The 13,859-nt window shown below is 39.1% G+C and overlaps 1 long non-coding RNA gene across 1 annotated transcript; it reads right to left on the bottom strand.

Annotated features, from left to right (window-relative positions):
- Positions 1 to 906: 906 nt before the first annotated feature.
- On the bottom strand, positions 907 to 1,297 carry LOC129748271 (uncharacterized). Its single transcript, XR_008737699.1, has 3 exons — positions 1,263 to 1,297; positions 1,096 to 1,196; positions 907 to 1,030 (listed from the first exon to the last, which is right to left on the bottom strand). It is a non-coding gene; the product is annotated as an uncharacterized LOC129748271 (long non-coding RNA).
- Between the last annotated feature and the right edge of the window lie 12,562 nt (positions 1,298 to 13,859).

The following is a 13,859-nucleotide window of genomic DNA, read 5'->3' as shown; positions in this document are numbered from 1 at the left end:
ACTTTCAGAATTCCTTTTGTCTGGCACTTATATAATTTGAAATGAAAACTAATATGGCCCAAAAATAAATGAAACTTTTGACTTAAGATTCTGCATAATTTTTACCAAAGCTTAGGGAACCCTGATTAAAGGGTCAAGTTTCCTTTAATAAAGGATCAAGAATCCTTTAACTTTCAAAATATTACAATTGTTTTAGTCTCACAACGCTTCTATATCATTTAAGGGCTTATGTATCGATCAAACTTTTGCAGCATATACTTGAAATTACACCCTATCATAAAATGCAAAATGTTTTGAAAAAGATACCATTAAAATAAGAAAAAGGGATCAAGTATCCACATTTTGCCCTTTTCTAAAATCTAAGGCCCTTATTCTGCGCCGCGCGTGATGTGATGATAGTCGAGTCACCCAAGTCACTCTATTCCAGTAGTCGGTTTAGGTGAGGAACGTCACTTCGGATGAACTTTTTGAGTTCTTACCCTATCCTCGTAGTCACCGTGGGTGAGAATCGTCGCATTCGGGTGACGATTTTAGGTGACAATTGTCGGTACCGATTCAGGTACCGACTCGGCAATAATTTAACCAAAAATGCATCCAGTGGGACAAGCAAGAACAATTGCATAAAATTGAAACGATTTTAAAATTTTTGTCGTTTTTTGAGCTTTTAAAATGATTTTAGGGAAAAATATGAAATTTGAAATCTGATTCTGAGTATTTCGGAATAATTCATAAATGAGCCAGTACTGCGAATTGAACGGTTATAAATTTATTTGTAGATTTTACATCACCCTATTTGGTGCATAATATAGTCATAGTCATAAGGTAGCCGACAAAATTATTAAAAATTTTATTTGCTTCCCGGATTGCCTTTTGCAAATTTCAGACAGCTGCCACTTTTCAAGTCCAGTACGATAAGGGGCGTTGAATCATCCAGCATCATGGGCAGTTACTTCGCAAGGCGGCATATTGGAAACCATCTATCATGTTCCGCTTGTGGCAGATTTCCGCAGCTGCTCGGTGCAGTTTCCAGCTGGAAATTCGAACACTTTTAGAATTTTTGTTTATGTTGCTCTGAAGTTCCTTCAATGTACTTACGGTTTTCCGTGGCGATTGGACATTTCCGGATGTTGGTGCGAAATTGTCTCTACGATTACATTTTCCGACAACACGTAGCCTCAGAAATGGGCACCGCCTCACTGCAAAACGGAAAGCAAGCACAATTGGTACAAAAAGTTGAAAACTTTCCTTCCTCGGTTGCTTACTACTGCTTTTCCACAGCGGCCTTGTGGTGGCTACGGTATGTAGGAAAATAACTTGCGGTTAGTTTTTTTACTCCAATCAGTCAGCTAACCGGCTCATCCGCTGCAAATTTCGGCTCCAAATCCGGCCTGGACGACTTGCTAACATTGTGGACTTGCTAACTTGCTAACATTGTTGGATTGTGGTATTTTCCGAAACTAAATTCGCAGTTGTTGATTAAAAAACTAATTTTAAAATTCGGAAACGCGAGCAAAACAAAACAAACCGAGCTAGTTTGACACATGAGCTCACTCAGTCACTCACCTACGAATGAACCTCTGTCACTTTACCCACATCGACTACGGGAATAAGGTGACAAATCTCACGGTGACTCCGAGGTGAGGTGACAATCAGGGTTGCCACCTATTTTCAAAAAATGTCTGGAACAATTGGGCCGAAATGTCTGGAAATGGGTATAAATGTCTGGAACATTGTAGTGTTGAGCTAGTCGGGGAGAAAGAATCGAAAAACGAAAAAAACGCCCGAACGTCAAATTTTTCTGATCATTTCACCGACCAATGCAAACATTGATTCTTTTATTTTCTTTGGGTTATTGTATTAAGCTTTATCATTCCTTTTAGAAAATTTGAAAAATTATATCACGTTGAGCTTTTGTCGGTTCCAAAATGCAAAGTTTCAACAGCTCTATCCAGTTATTGGGTTAATTTCTGCCAAAATAAGTGATTTTTCAAAAATAAGAATGCATTTGGTTGGTAATGCACATCACAAATCCTTGAAATCGAAACACATCAACCACTTTCGCAATGTTTGGCTATGAAAAATGATGCAGCGAATTTCTATCCTCCCTACCCAGGTGTTGAGAAACTTATTTCAATACTAAAATTTTAAAATAATACGTTATATCAAAAATTAAAAGTTCAGAATACAAACCATCTGTTTATCAATTTATATTCCGGAATCCAGGTTCATTTAGAAATTGTTATTTCAAATTGCAGATTCATTGTTATAAATTATTTTTTTTGTAGCGGCCCACCACACTCCCCCACACCAATTATTATTATTGTTATTATAAATTAAAAGTTATCGGGATCCAAATTGGAAAAAAATAAAGTTAAAGATTTTGTTCCTTTCTGATTGCATAAAGTCATATCTAGATTGGTAATATTGAAAAACCTTTTTTCATTGTTAAAACCTTTCTATCAAGTAATGCAAAAAATTCAGGTTAAAAAATGGATTAAGAATTATTCCTCGGAGGAGAAATTGTAAAAGTAAAAAATATTTTAAGCACGACTTTTGAAGTATATTTTCACAGCGTGAATTAATTTGTTTATAAAAAAACTTGAATGCGATCCAAATTATTTAAACTTTCGTGTCGAGCATTTGTCCAGCGAGGCTGTCGAGATAATTTTTGTAACATTAAATAACATAACTTGAGTACATACGATTTTAAACAAGACATCGTAGGTTTCAATGTTTATGTATTCAGAATATCAATATTCTGATTTCACTTTTAAATAACTATTCAGATTAAACTTTTCGTTAAAGACAAGGGGATTTTTTTTTATTATCTGACGGGTTTGCGCCGGGGGTCTTCAGATTTTCCCCAAAATTGAAAATTTGGTTCATTTTTGCGACTTAAAAACACATGTATTTTTTCAGATTTCTAACATTTTTATTTTTTGAGTTAGCTTCGGTTAGATTTTTTTGTATATAAAAAATAACCATTTTTCAAAGCTTCATAACTCTGTTGTTTCTCAACGGAAATTATAAAATAGCACATCAAAATGCATTGAAATTTTATCAGCTTTCCATATAGAATAGTTGAAAAAAATTAAATAATGACCTTCAACATGAAAAGTTGTAAATAAACTTTAAATGGCGTCTAAAAGTACCGGCTGCACCACCGAATATTTTGCAAAAAATACCATTGTATAGCTCGATTCATGATGCAACTTTCATCTGAAGACACCAAAGTGGGCCATTAACACCTTGAAGAGTTATGAAAGAAACAATGACAATAAATCTCTTTTTTTGCATCGAAAACAAACAATGGTGGAACAACTGCACTCACATATGGAGGTAGCGCGCACTTCTAACAACATGGAAACAAAAGAACTTATCAAAGCTGGTAAAAAACACTATTTTTTTTGTCCTTTTCAGACTGCCCTTACTCGCATAACAGTCCCATATGAATTTTCGTCATTTTAGGTCAACATAAGGCTTCAACATAAAAGACTAAAAAAAGAGGTTTTGTTCTAGAAATTTCGAAAAAAAAATATCAATTCGTGGCTGTCCTATATGAAATATACCTGAATAACAGTCCCATATGTGAAATACCACGGATTTGGTTACTTTTCAATGTTTCTTTCGGCAAAATAGTCTTTGGTTTATTGCTTTGAATCATTTAAACATTTTTTTAACTCACTTGATGTCGAATGATGCACACTAGTTTTCGAAGGCAGGTCTGACTTTCTTAGGAATGACTTCCTGAGCGAAAATCTATCGGATGCAATCAAAAATCGTAAAAAGGTTCAACTTATAATGTGGAATTCATGATATTTTTTTTGCAAAAGTATGTTTCTTTTTCTGACAATTGCATTTGGAAGTTCAAAAATGATCAAATTTAAGTCTTAGAAAGTAGCTTGGTGAGAAAAATATGGGAATTTTGTATGGGACTGTTATGCTAGTAGATTCGAAAAAGGTTTCAAATCTGGTCGATTAACAGTCCCATAATGAATAAAAATGGTGCTCTCGACCTTACCAATAACCCAATTTCGAAAATGTCAGGTCTAACGATTAATTATAACAACCTAGAAACGATTTTCGTTTATGCTGAAAGTGGTGGTCACAATTTAAAAATATATTCCAAAACAGAAAAAGCTGATTGTCTCGCTTGTTTATTTTTGTGTATGGGACTGTTATGAAAGAAGGGGCGGTAGATTGTTGCAGCTTAACTGATTTCATGTTATATCCAAAAATCTAATAACGTATTCGTTTATAATCAGTTTTGCACCAGGTCACAACAAGTTATGCACATTTTACTGTCATTTTTAGAAGTTTATGCGCTAAGTTTTGCATCCGTAATTCCCCAGATTTGATTTAAAATGGACGGTGGAACACTGAAGATTCGTTTGTAAGCGATCGAGGTTGCAAAACACTGACGACGAATAATGTTCGTTCTATTATGGTAAACCTCAAAACTGGGCGAATGTAGAAAACGAATACGGTAAAAGTATCATATTTTCATCATTTTACAGCCTGGGCTAGCCATACTGAGCTCTTCGATTATTTCTACAACATTTGTGCCACTTTCTCATACTTTTTTTATCAATGGGAAAGGATTTTGGTGTCCAGTGCTTAGCTCCCGACAAAAAAACTATGTAAAGCACGTCTATATTTCATTTTTTTAATCATATTTTTGTGATCCCAAACACAGGGACTGAACCTTCTACTGTTGGCATTGATTATGCTTCACAATGATCTTTGATCGAAAAATAAATAAGTTATATAGTATATGACCAGGTTGTAAAAGCAACATTCCCATTATTAGTTATATCACTTAAACAATTCGATACTCAGAATTTTGGTTAAAATTTAAAGTCAGTTTTGCTGCAAACACTCTACAGAGCACGAAAAAGTAGTGTTTTTTACCTGCTTTGGTAAGTTCTATTGTTTCCATGTTGTTAGAAGTGCGCGCTACCTCCATATGTGAGTGCAGTTGTTCCACCATTGTTTGTTTTCGATGCAAAAAAAAGAGATTTATTGTCATTGTTACTTTCATAACTCTTCAAGGTGTTAATGGCCCACTTTGGTGTCTTCAGATGAAAGTTGCATCATGAATCGAGCTATACAATGGTATTTTTTGCAAAATATTCGGTGGTGCAGCCGGTACTTTTAGACGCCATTTAAAGTTTATTTACAACTTTTCATGTTGAAGGTCATTATTTAATTTTTTTCAACTATTCTATTTGGAAAGCTGATAAAATTTCAATGCATTTTGATGTGCTATTTTATAATTTCCGTTGAGAAACAACAGAGTTATGTAGCTTTGAAAAATGGTTATTTTTTTTTACAAAAAAATCTAACCGAAGCTAACTCAAAAAATAAAAATGTTAGAAATCTGAAAAAATACATGTGTTTTTAAGTCGCAAAAATGAACCAAATTTTCAATTTTGGGGAAAATCTGAAGACCCCCGGCGCAAATTGTCAGATAATAAAAAAAAATCCCCACAACTTACACCATTTTGAGAAATCTCAGTCAAGTTTAGCAGAGCCTAGTTTGCGACGTTGAATTAGTCAATGTCTACTTTTTCAATGGCTATGAAACGTCTAATCTTTTTTCAATTTCTTTTGCAATTTCACAATATATGTATAACCACAGAGAACAGACGTACAAGCTCGAACAAAAAATCTTTAAAAAAGTGTGTAAAATTTCAAATGCTGACACCCAAAAAATACGTTGAAACTTGACATAAAACAGTGCCATCTATTGCGCCGTTCAAAAGTTACAAATCAAATTTTCACAGTTCTCTTTGTCGTATTTGGAGACATCTGGTGGTTAAGCCAAAAAGGAAAAATTGGTTAAAATGTTCGTTGGAAATTTTACACAAGTTTCGTGAGATAGCTTGTACGTCTGTTCTCTGTGGTATAACAACATAGCTGCTGAATTTTAACAAAAATAGTATTGATTTGATTTGGAAAGTTTGAACCGTTTGTGTCTGGCGTAAAATTTGATAAGTTGTGATGTATGTAGATGATCCAGTTTGGAATGTTACGTAGGCACATTATTATGAATTTTTTATAACTACTTGTGATGTTTATACTAGAAAAAAAATGTAAATTGATTACAGAGTTTTCGTTTCTAGTAACTGATTCGAGTTGGGGAATATGCCCATTAAACAATTTTTTCTGAGTTTTTCGGATCCTGACTAACAAATCATATCAGTCTTTTCATTCCAGTCTCAGATTTCAGATTGAAATAATAAATAGACTCGGGCATATTAAAAAAATTCTAGCAAACCTGACCATTTCGAAACCGCACTTTCTCTGTCTCAAACTTCTCAAAAATTTCCGAAAAACCAGTCACTTTCCGCGGACGGGACGCAAGAACGCGTGTTTTCATGCCACGGAAACACCAAGAAAAGAATGACACATGGCCGCCGGCTGGTCGCATTGTATTTGAATACACAGCCCAGTGATGAAATAAGTTCGGGACGAAATGATTCCAAATTCACCCAGTATGCACGTTCGGACCGAGTAATGTCAAATTCTAGACAGTTTTCGTCCGAATTCGGACGATTATGATTCAAACTTGGTCAGAGTCATTCGGTGGGATCAAAACCCACCGGGCTGTTGATAAGAGCGAAGTGAGCTCGAACAACTCTATTCCACCTCAGTCAGTTAAAGTTGTCAATAATGCCAAAATAGATTAAAATTTAAAAAAAAAAACTTGTCAATCAAAAAATGTCTGGAATTGTCTGGAAGAAATACTTAAAATCTGGAAGTCTGGATACAAAAAAAAAAGTCTGGCCGGAGGTCAAAAAGTCTGGAAGATCCAGACAAAATCTGGAAGGTTGACATCTCTGGTGACAATCATCACGTCACGCGCGGCGCAGAATAAGGGCCTAAGTTTTTTTTCAGCATTTTACAGCTTGAAGTTGAAGTTGTTGAAGTTGAAGAAAACCTTATGAGACTAGTTGTAGCGTGAAGTATAACGATTTTTCATATTAAAGCAGTTTAAACCACGGAAGGTACACAATTCTAAATACTGTAGCATTAGCCGCTGCGATAAAGTTATTGATTTTCGGAGAAGGACGCATCCTTTCTAAACATTCGTCGGGTATTATGCAGGAATTTCCATCAATCGACCCACATCGACCAAGATTGAAGGAATTCATTGAACCGATTCACAAAGCTCTTTGTACACAAAACGCTGAGGGTTCATTGCGAGTGGGAGCAAAAGGAAAATATTTTACAACCAATTCAAATCGGTTACTTACCTCAATTTTATCGTTTTGTACTTTCCGAATCCTCCCACGGCCAAGTGTATGATAATGAGGACAAACAAGCAGTTATTCTCGACTCGAGCTCCCCGAGAGAGCTTTTTTCTCGAGTCGCGTGAAAGCTTCGCCCGGAGATAGAAAACAGTTGAAAAAAAAAACAAACCGTGGCGTGAATAAAGTGAAATGCCAAACACAAACACACTCTCCCACACAGGAAATGCTAAAAATCGAAATGGAAATTATAGCTCCACGCGATTTGAAATGTTAGGAAATGGAGCGCGGAATGGAAACGACGAAAGCGTGGAATGTTATGCCCATTTTTTCCACCTTGACAATTTTCTCCGAGGGGGATTGCGAGTTCTAATGTTGCCAGAATCTGGGTGGAACCAAGTTAATGTCACCCTTCTTTTTGCGAAATCTCTCCGGCAGCATTTGCAAATAAACGTGAGCGCATTGTTGCTTTGCGACGCTTTTTACGATCGTTTTCACGCGAGTTTGTTCGCTTGTTCGTATGTGTGGGTGTGTATGTGCGTGGGTGGGAAAGCAGTGTGGAAGAAAGTAAAGGTGTGGGTGTTTAATTTTTCTTTGTTGTTTTTCCTCCCTTCAGCTGGCTGCATGACAAGGGGGTGAAAAATGCTTTCGCTGCTTTATACGGTTTGTCAAAGTTGCCGAAAAAATAATTAGAATGGTTTATTATTCCTGTCGACCGAGTGGAATTCGTTATTTGGAAACAGCTGCCGTTGTTATTATTATTACTTTTATTCTTGGCAGCCCGCGGAGCGCATTCGGGTTGACTAATGTGAATTCCGTTGCTTGAATGGTAAAGATTCGTAAGTAATTTGAATTTCTGAATATTTCATATCGAAAATGAAACCGGAACGTTTCGGGATGCCTCTTGGTTGCAATTTCAAACATTCGCGAGAGCACATTCTGTCTGATTGTTGGTTGGTTCGGTCGGTCGTTTGGATGAATATTAAGTGTGGGATGAAAGATTTTGGCAATTTTCGAGAGCTTTCACATTTTTTCTGGCGAATTAATTTGCAATTTGATCATTGTTCAACGAACCGACCCAGGGGAAATGAAAATGTCAAATTTTTAAACCTGTGAGTCAGTTCCCCCTTTATTGCAGTTCTACCGTTGATCGCGGGAGTTCAATTTGAGTGACTTTTTTATCAAATGTGAAGCAAGAGAGAAAAAATCGAATCATTATCGCATTATTCTTAGTTGAGACTTTCTGAGTTTCCTTTTGCTCAATGGTTGAAAAAAAGCAATTCATATAACAAACCCCTATTTAAAAAATCAATAAATTTTAAATTTCTTTATCAATTTCAACTTGTCAACACGGATTCGAAAAACTAGTACCAGGTTTTAAATTTTCAATACCTCTACTTAAATATTTAATGTTTAAAGTTGAGTTGGACTATGTATGGTTTGTATGCACCTTATACAAATCCACACCGCTTTACCGATCAGCCTGAAATTTGGTACAGTGCTGTTTTTAGATCAGGGTAAGGTTTTAGTATTAGTTTTTAGCCCCTCCCTCCTACAAAAAGGGACCCTCTCATACAACTTTTGTTATTATTCCCACGATACCAACAGTCATGGCACCCATTTTGTCAACCGACTTTTTCCCCCTTGCCTTGGCCTTGGCGGGTTGTTTTCACAATCGTCATGGGCCGGGCTTTAGAAACGACCATCCAAAATTCACGTGTACTGAAATGCAAATCAAAGCTTGCTGAGAATAATAGATTTGAAAGGGAAATTTTGGCGGGTGTTATTTTTCCCTTTACTGTTCGAAACTCGTGGGACCGGTCGGGGAAAACTGTCAAGACGCACCAGCTAAGCATAATCGCTATTGTTACCAACTCGGTAACATTGCTTTTGTTTTTTATAATATTAATTGATGGGTGAGAGTAGGGTAGAAATATTGTTAACAGCTAGCTCATGGCAACGCAACGGCAAATTCAAATTCGAGCCCGTGGTGATCAGCAGCGCAGAACTAGGCGATAACGAAAACGCACATGGCCCGAAGCGTTGCGTATAAAAAGAACGCAAACAGAGCCAAGCCGAGGTTTCTTGGTGAGGCGAGACAAATCACCAGGTCTCTTGGTTTCCGGCAGCGAACGAGTTCGGACGTGCCTTACGATCGCTCCCAAAGCTCGAGTTTCCACGGTCCGAAAACACGATCGACAAGCCGTGCTGTGGTGTGCCATCCGCGATCTGTCTTGTGTGCGTGACCGCACTCCGCGTGGCTCGAGGTATTTTGGTCCGCATCTCATCCAGGCCCGAGGTGTGCAAGCGAGCCAAACCAGCAGCGCGAACCAGAACAACAACAACGACAAGTCTTGTGTGTGACCCAGTATTAAGCGTGGCTTAAGCAGTCTGGTTTGCCCGTCACAACCGAGAAAGACAGAACCGCATCATCCAGCCGGTAGTGCGTGGTAAAGCGCTATCTCTTCATTCCCATCAAAACGCAGTGCCCGAGCGTGACGAAAACCCATCGCCGAAGACGGAGGTGCGCGCTAAGCCAAAAGCGCGTGGTTGGTCTGCATAGCGAGGAAGAGAGACCGAATCTACCAACCGTGCCGTGAGTGTGGTGTACGGGTACGGTACCGCACTTCTCCCGTCCCATTATCCCGTTGCCCAACACGCCACGACCGAGCGTGACGACTATCCAGCTGAAGATCGAGGTGCACGCATATTCGCAAGCGCGTGTTTGGTCTGTCAACCGAAGGAGAGAGACTGAACTGACCAGCCGTAGCGTGGTGCGAGGTACCGCGCCGCTCTTCCCGTTCCATCCAGGAGTCGCCCGACTTGGCGCTCTACCCAATAAGTCCGAGCGCGACGACTGTCCCGAAGGTCCAGCCAGAAGGTCCCATATCGCCACCCGTGTGCTTTCCGCCGAAGAATTCACCAAATAAACCAGCATTAAAAGGTATTTACTTTTGTACTAGGAATCCACCCATCCGAAAACTCCCCCAGCCTAACATACGCCCTGAGACCCAGGAACAAAAGAGGCCTTGAGCGCCCATACCCATTAGTCCCCGTGGCTTTAGACCAGAGACTGGGTGTTGCTGGGCAGCCCCTTCTGGGCTGAACCCGTTCCTGGGGACAAATCAAAATTTCACTATTTACAGAGATACCAATCATCTAAGAACCAAATTGAATGTTTACGATGATTCAAAGATCAGATTTACGTATTATCTTAAAGAAAAAATATGATAAAAACATGATTTTGATTATATTTTTGTAAAAAAAAACTTTTAAACCCACCATTGCCAACCCTGCCGCAAATGAAATCACAAGCTATGAATCTGTTTCTCCGCTTTCTTATTGGATATCGGGACGCAACACTCAAGCCAATTCGGAAGCTCTCTTCTCTGGTCACCAACGACTGATTGTTCCTGCATCAAGCCGTCCCGTTTTTCGGTCAGGTGGTCCAGGGGGAGGCTTCCAATTGCCTTGTCAAGGCAAGTATTTATCCCATTTGAGCGCTTCTTCCGGTCATGCATCTTTGCCTTCTAGCCCCGCTTCATGCGCATCCGATGTTATTATTTTTTCTGCCTATCACGACAATCGAATTCTTGACGACGTCAACTCAACGCTTCAACCTGCCACTAGCAACATCACGGACAGCGAAACTATTTCGTCATATTCTCAATGGACATCGGGACGCACCACTCATGCCAATTCGGAAGCTCTCTACTCTGGTAGTCGATCGACTGTTCCTGCACCAAGTCGTCCCGTTTATCGATCAGGGGGAGGCTTTCAATTGCCATGCCACGGCAAGTATTTCTAGCGTAACATTTCATAAGGGCGAAACTAGCAGTTAGCTCAAAACGAGAAAAACGCGTTTGATATTTCGGTACATCTAATCAAATCCTATTTGAAAAATCGACCACTTTTTGTTCAACAAATTCAAAAAAAGGGGATTATATTCACTTATTGATCGTTGGTTATCAAAATCTTTAACTATGTTCACTAAATTTCAGAGATTTTCGAGTTTCGTCTTTTTTTGTTTTCGATTTCAGTTACGCCTGCAAGTTTCGCCCAATTGATCGGCCGTTTTTGTTTTGGTTTTGAAGTTTCGCCCATTGGTCCTACACGCAAAAACTAATTAGGCCGTTTTGTCACACACGGTCAACTCAGTTACGCCTATTGGCCCTACAGGAATAGAAAAATACACCGCATTTTGAATAGGCGTAACTTCACGTTCCAACAAAAATGCATCAACAGGAAGTTTCGCCCAATTGAATTTTATTAATTTTTTGAAAGTTTTAAGTGATTTTAGGATAAAACCGCGTTAATTAGGTAAAGTGCAACCGCGTACATCCGAAATGACCGTTAACTCGATTTGTTTACATTTGGCAGTTTCGCCCTTTTTAAATGTTACGCTTGATTTGTGTCATTTTGGCATTTCTCCCGGTGATGTACATATATGCCTTCCAGCCCCGCTCCCTGTGCATCGGATATTATTTTTTCTGTCGACGAGGATATCAACTTAACGCTCCAGCCTGCCACTGGTTCACCGGGACGCAACGGATTGAGCACAATGACCCCAGAGCCCTTCGCCACAGTCGCGCAGATTCCAGCCAGCGTCAGCAGTCGTCCCGGCCCTGTGTTCGAAGAAGGCAACGGGGTTCTCAAGCCTGTGCGTTCAGGCAAGTACCCATTTTTATTTCCCAATGCGTTCAGTGATTGCCCGTAGCCTTCCAGCATGCGCCCCATTCATCATCGTAATACTGCGGGAACAACTCATCGTACTACTGATCCGCATGGTTTGCGCCTGTACTATCAAAATATTCGTGGGCTGAAATCAAAAATCTTCGAGTGTTTTATCTCAACCTGGCTGGACTGTTCTGTACCATCAAGTCAACTTTTCTATTCAGACTACACTGTTTTTCGTTGTGATGTGACAGAAATATTTCCAACAGTAGGTGTAGTCGGGTTGGAGGAGTCCTTGTGGCTATTTCGAGCAAATATAGCTCATCACTCGTAACAATTGGGAATGCCAGAAGCATTGAAAACTTGTGAGTGAAAGTATCCTATGATCATAGTTCATTTTTGATCAGCTTAACGTATATTCCACCAGAAAAAAAGCCGGGACATCTCAGTTCTAGATCTTCACGTGAATGCTTATTCCGAAGCTAGATTGCTACACTCTTCATGCGGTATGATTTTTCTAGGCGATTTTAACCAACCTCAATTACTGTGGATCCCTGGTCATGGCTACAACTTGTCGGTCGATTCCACTTCGGTGATGAGTACGGCAAGTGCCCCTTTAGTGGATAGGACTGTCTTGAATGGAAAGCATCAAAGAAACGGTATTCGGAACCAGTTTAATCGAATTTTGGATTTAGTGTTCACTGATGAGTCTGTTTTGATCAGCACCATCATCGAGACCAGCGAAGTTGTTGTTCCAATAGACGTGCATCATCCTCCGTTTGAGTTTGATATTTCTTTCCCGGAACCTTTAGCTTTTGTTGATGAATTCGATTTTGAGTTAATGAACCGATCGCTATCCGAAATTGACTGGACGATTCTCCAAAGATGTACTGATGTAGATATGGCTGTGAGTACATTCTGCTCCATTATGACTGAAGTTTTCGATAATTCTGTACCGCTGGTCCGACCTCCGCTTCGACCTCCTTGGACAAATATTCGACTAAAACGGTTAAAACGGCTTAGATTAAAATGGCTACGACAGTTTAGTAGCTCCCGCTGTCCGTTTATCAAAATGAAATTTAATTATGCCACCAGAAGATATCGGATCTACAATCGTCTTTGCCACCGTCGATATTTGGATCGCACGCAATCTAAGCTTCGCCGCAATCCAAAAACGTTCTGGAAGTTTGTTAACAATAAAAGAAAGGAGTCTGGTCTACCTGCGATGCTTCATTTGAAAGACAGAACTGCCAAATTTTCTGCTGAAAATGAAACCTCTTTGCCAGTCATTTTTCCAGTGTTTTTCCGATGCATTCGTAAAGCAAATCAATGCAGCCGTCACTCTGTTGCCCAGAGATGTGTTAGACCTCGACATCTTCGCGATTACTGAAGAAATGGTTCTTGATGCTATCAACAATTTGAAGTTTTCTACCTCAACCGGAAACGTTGGAATACCTTCGTGAGTTTTGAAAAGGTGTAGCGCCATACTAGTAAAGCTTCTATTTCACATATTTAATCAGTCTTTCGATCAACAAAAATTTCCTGGCATCTGGAAATGATCATTCATGAGCCCTGTCTTCAAAATAGGTGACAAACAGGATTTGCGTAATTATCGAGGTGTCACGTCGCTTGCTGCCTGCTCGAAGGTTTTGGCACAGATAAACAGACAGGACACTCTTTTTCCATTCTTTGCAAATTGCTCTGGAAGCTAGGCAATGTCGCCAACAGAGTGCACTGCATTCGGATAAAAGATTTCTAATCATTTTAGCCTTTAATTTCAGGTATATATGGGTATCACCATAGTATCCATGCTTTTCGAATTCAATAATAAACAAACTTGGTGTTTGCAAAAAAATCGGTCGTTCAAAAGTAAGAGCTGTAATCCCGTTATTTTTCTTTACAAAGTTTTAAATATCAGAGTTCCCGGAACGC

This window comes from Uranotaenia lowii, chromosome 2 (assembly GCF_029784155.1).
Source record: "Uranotaenia lowii strain MFRU-FL chromosome 2, ASM2978415v1, whole genome shotgun sequence".
Classification (NCBI taxonomy): Eukaryota; Metazoa; Arthropoda; class Insecta; order Diptera; family Culicidae; genus Uranotaenia; species Uranotaenia lowii.
Note: the sequence above shows the minus strand (reverse complement) of the source record. Positions and strands in the feature narration are given on the sequence as shown.